Source organism: Alligator sinensis, unplaced genomic scaffold, assembly GCF_000455745.1.
Source record: "Alligator sinensis unplaced genomic scaffold, ASM45574v1 scaffold7_1, whole genome shotgun sequence".
In the NCBI taxonomy this organism is placed as follows: domain Eukaryota; kingdom Metazoa; phylum Chordata; order Crocodylia; family Alligatoridae; genus Alligator; species Alligator sinensis.
The window spans coordinates 42,960-47,504 of NW_005841843.1; positions in this window are offsets into that span (position 1 = coordinate 42,960).

Sequence of the window (4,545 nt, forward strand, 5' to 3'; positions counted from 1 at the left end):
CAAATTGGAGATAGTCTGGCAGAGGGCAATAGAAATGATGAGGGGGCTGGGACATATGACTGCTGAGGAGAGGCTGAGGGAACCAGGCTTATTTAGTCTAGATAAGAGAAGGTTGAGGGGATTAAACAGCCGTCTTCACCTACCTGAAGGGGAGTTAAAGAGGATAGAGCTGGACTGTTCCTAGCGGTAGTAGATGACAGAACCGGGAGCAATGATCTAATATTGCATCAAGGGAAATTTAGGTTGGAAATTGGGGGCGGGGGGAGGGGAAGACTTTCTCACTAAGAGGGTAGTAAACCACTTGAACAGGTTACCCAGAGAAGTTGTGGAATCTCCATCCTTGGAGCTTTTAAAATCTGGTTAGACAAAGCCTTGGCTGGGATGATCTATTTGGCGATAGTCCTGCTTTGAGCAAGGGGTTGGACTAGATGACTTCCTAAGATTCTTTCCAACCCTACTTTTCTTTGATTCTATGATTCTGCGATTAATATATATGATACATGTATAGATATGTCATATGTGAAAAGATTTAAGAGACAAATGCCCAAAATTACACAAAGATATTTTTCCAGTACAATATAATTTATAGATCCTATCCTTTAGCTTCAAAAAGGCCTGTCTTGAAGGAAGTGCACTTCACTAAAAGGCATTTTTGTGTTGGTAACTTCAGGGGGAAAAATCTGTTTTGTCTCAGTTTTTATTTCTCAGATGAAAAAGACTGGAGCTTCTTTAATAACACCACTTTTGCTTAAAGATTAACCTTTGTCAAGAAAGAGCTGCCCTACGTCCAGCTGAATGGTGCACTGGATAAGGCTGACACTGTGTGATGACAAAGAAGAATTCCAATGTTTTTGTCTTGTAGAGCCCTGTTCCTTTTGATCTTCTCGTTGTACTTTCTTTGTCAAACACAATCTTATACAGACAATTTATTTGGTTCAGAGTTTACTTATCTCTCTCGAGCAGTAACTCAGAAGAGTGAACTTCTCTTGCAACTACCCGACCTATGATTTGTCTTTTAAAGATGGCATCTGTGTTTGTTTCTATTGTACAGGCTGCATGTCAAATCACCTGTTCGTTGTCTTTTTAAAGTCAACATCTGAACCTCTAATTGCACTGTGTTTGTTTAGTAACTAGAACACACTTTTCAGTTCACCTCTGATTTATTTCCCCTCAGACTTCATCTGGAGGCTGTGAAAGACACTGCTTTGCAACATATGCTGTGACTCTTAATGGATATTTCCACACAGTTTACGTACCAATTAATTAAAAAGTAGGCAGTTCTCATAGCAACTGTTCATTACCAAAACTCCCAGATGTATTTATTTTGATTTAAAAGAAGACACATTTTTTTTGCTTTAAACAATTTTCTCACTTTTTAAATTTATTTTTTATGTTAACTGAATACAAATCTAACAAACTTAATGACAATCTGGGAAACATGCTGTATATGCCTAGGAAACATGCCTTTGTATTGTGCTTACCTATTTTAATAGGTCTCTCCACTGTCTGGATTATAGGGGAATATAGTTTAAGAGAGCTGGAAAGAAGAACAAAAGGATTTGTTTGGTCATCAGCTAAAGAGGAGTCAGGCACTGTTGTGTGAAAGCTCTTGTTGCATGATTTTTTGACAATGTGGTCTCACACCTTTTTAAATACAGCTGGTGCAACATTAGTGTGAATGCAGGATAGCAATGACTTGAACTCATAGCAGGCCAGAGAGTAAAAATGAGACAGATCATGCCACAGGCAGACTGTAGACTAAAGGGATAGGTAGAGACATTCAACGCTCCTGAGGTGGATTTGTACAAATGTACATGGCTTTCTTTAAGTGGACTTGATTAGTTCAGCAGCAAACAGACCAGAAGTCCACCCTTGGAGGAGGAAAGGAGGTGGGGGGCATGCAGGATGCCTGCAGTGCCTGAGGCCAGCAGTTTGGAGGCACTCTCACATGCTTCTCAGCATGCCCCATGGTTTCCCCAGACTGCCAGAGACTCCCTAGCAGAGCTAAGAGGACAAGCCACCCCTGATTGGCTGCTGGACATGGCCAAACGCCCAATCCCTGTCACTGTGGACCTCCTCCACACCCAACCCTAGGCTTTCAAGGGATCCTCAGAGCAAGTCACCATAGCACCCCCAGCAGCCTGTCCAGTGGCAGTAGAGGGGGACACTCTTTAGAAGGCAGGATTGGCCCCCCAAAGCATGTTAAGTTCCCATGGGTATCTCTTACTGGCCAGGGGGTAGGATCAGGCCCATAATGAGCCAGATCTAGGACAAGGCACAAAGGGAGGAGAGGAGGTGGGAGAACCTTGCATGCCTGGCCTGGGGAGCTGCTTCTAGGCAGACAATATCCATGGGGAGGGAAGCAGAGGGAGGATCTATCTGAGTTTATTGTAATGCCAAATACAAGCCAGGGTGAGGTCTGAAAGGGCCCTTATCCTAGAACCTGGAGCTTGGATCTAAAATCCTGGATCTGCCTAGCTCCAAGGGGTTCTTTGCCCTTTGACCAAGTGATGTCCCATACACTACTGTGCCTGTGGCTGCTGGTGCTGCTCTCAGTGCAGCTTTACAGGTGGCTGTCAGGCCCTGAGTGAGCAAAAAGGGCTTCCTTTGCAGGGAAGGAAAGGAAATGCCTGGGGGGAGGAGGAGGAGAAAAAGGAGGTGGTGGTGACAGCAAGCTCAGGCCAGTGCTCTGCACTGACACAGGGACCTGGTGAGCTGATCACACCCTCCACCAACACATGGGGCAGAGCCAAGTGTTGGCTCTGTTGCCTCACCCTAATCCCCTGTGTGTCCTGTGCTCTAGCTCCTCCAAGGAGCCTGATTCAGGAACCTCAGGGATATTGTAAAAAGATAAAAGAGAACTGAATTATAGGCACTCCATCTCCCCTCCCCTGCTTCCCTGCCTGTGAGATCTTGGTGGAGAAGCCAGGTGAGCAGCCAAGCACAGCTAAGGAATCATGTCCCTCTTTTGGATGGGGGGAGTGGGGGGCTGCAAAGGCACCTGAAATGCCAGAAGACTGCAACCCAACTTGAGTTGAGAGGGAATCTCATGCAGAAGTTTGATAGAATGGTCTGAACTAAATCATTTAAGTCTTATATTACATCCATCCAGGTCTATCTATCTATCTATCAGATAAGATAGTAAAGAAAAGCAGAGCTCCCTATTAAGTTGGAAAGCTCCAAGCGTTGATGGTAATGTAGGCTGATAATATGACGCAATTTGAAAGCAAAAGTTATCTAGATGTGGGCCATTATGGGTGCAAACAACTGTTTGCAAGACCCAGTTTAGGGTCACCTAAATCCTGTGAATGACTACACACCCATCCATTTAGTTCAACCTAACCTCGGTTAGGTGGATCTGTTGCCCTGGGGGGTCAGGCCAACTTTCAAGATCTCAATAGTGTGCTGTTAGACAGGAGGATGTGACACAATTGCACATATACAAAACACACACAAATCAATTAGGTGCATAAACACACACAACCAGCTCAGGCACATACACATCCAAACCAGCCTAGGCACATGCATACTTATCACCAATTCAGGCACATACACTATACACCCCAAAAGTTAGACACAGATCACTAATTCGTATATCATGCACACAATGCCATATATATATATAATCCATATACATACATACACACACACACTCACACTAGCAACTCAGATACACACATGTTCAAAATAGCCAGTCTAGGTTCATGCATTTCTATCACCAGTTTAAGCCCATACACGCTACACACACCACATTTAGACAGAATCAGTAACCAGTTACCAATACCTGCACATCCAATACACATACATGGATTACTAATTCATATAACACACACACACACACACAATGATATCTATATGTGTATATATATATGTGTATTCACTAATTCACACACATACCACCCACCTACACATACACACAGGTGAGTTCCTAAGTTGGGTGTTGTGATATGTATGTATGTATGTGCTTGGTGTACTTGGGATACCTGGGGAAAGGTTAAGGTAAGAAAGTAGAAGTGTAGGGAGTTAAAGTTACCAGGACTGGGATTAGAACCGGTAAACTACAGGGGCCTGGGCTGAAGAACTGAGGCTCGGGGGTAACTTTAGGTTAATTGATCTTAATTAAAAGACAGTGCCCAAAGCCTGCAGAACAGGTAAGCATGCTGGCACAGAGTCTGGGACTGAAGCCAGAACTATGGGGGAGCTGAAAAGGTAGGTAGGGAGAGGGAAAAATGGGACCGGGAAATCCTGAAAACAGAAAGAGGGACAGGAGAAAATCACAGGAAAAGCAGCAGGTGGCAGGGACAGCAGGAAAGCAAGGAGAGGCTGAGAGGTGGCAGAAAAAGGGGAGATGGAACTGGGATGAGATTGGGAAACTAGCAGAGAGGATGTGAACTGGAGCTGAGAGAGAGAGAGAGTAAGGCTGAAATTTAAGATAGGGAAGGGACTGGGATTCAGTAAAACATGACTCAACTCGGGGTTGCAAATAACAGTGGTTTTATTGAACAGGGGAGATGGTGACACAATGTCAAATTGGTTCCCTTGCAC